Genomic DNA, 410 nt, shown 5'->3' on the forward strand with positions numbered 1-410 from the left:
TGATCATGCGTGATCAATTTCTTTTACATACTATATGCAGCTGCTTTAGGTTTCAGTCCATGAATCAGCTTAGGAACGAAGCTGTTCTTTCATCTTATCCTGTGATCCATATGCTGCTTACTACATCATTTGTATCCCATTTCTTTCTTATGACCAGACCATTTTCAATTTCGAAAATCTGTAGCAGCATCCACCACATAGGAGTTTATCTCCTTATAATCTGTTCCTTTGATCTCTGTGAGTACCTTGTGTAACAAGCTATAATATAATGCTGTTAGTAGGAAAACATGAACACCTTTACATCTCACGGTTTCTTTACTTCTCACAAGATCCATCTATTTCACTGGTTTATCAGATGGCGTTTCTGTATATGTATATGGCCAATACGCCCATCTCTCTTTTAGATACTT

The sequence above is a fragment of the Brassica oleracea genome, chromosome C8 (genome assembly GCF_000695525.1).
Source record: "Brassica oleracea var. oleracea cultivar TO1000 chromosome C8, BOL, whole genome shotgun sequence".
NCBI lineage: Eukaryota > Viridiplantae > Streptophyta > Magnoliopsida > Brassicales > Brassicaceae > Brassica > Brassica oleracea.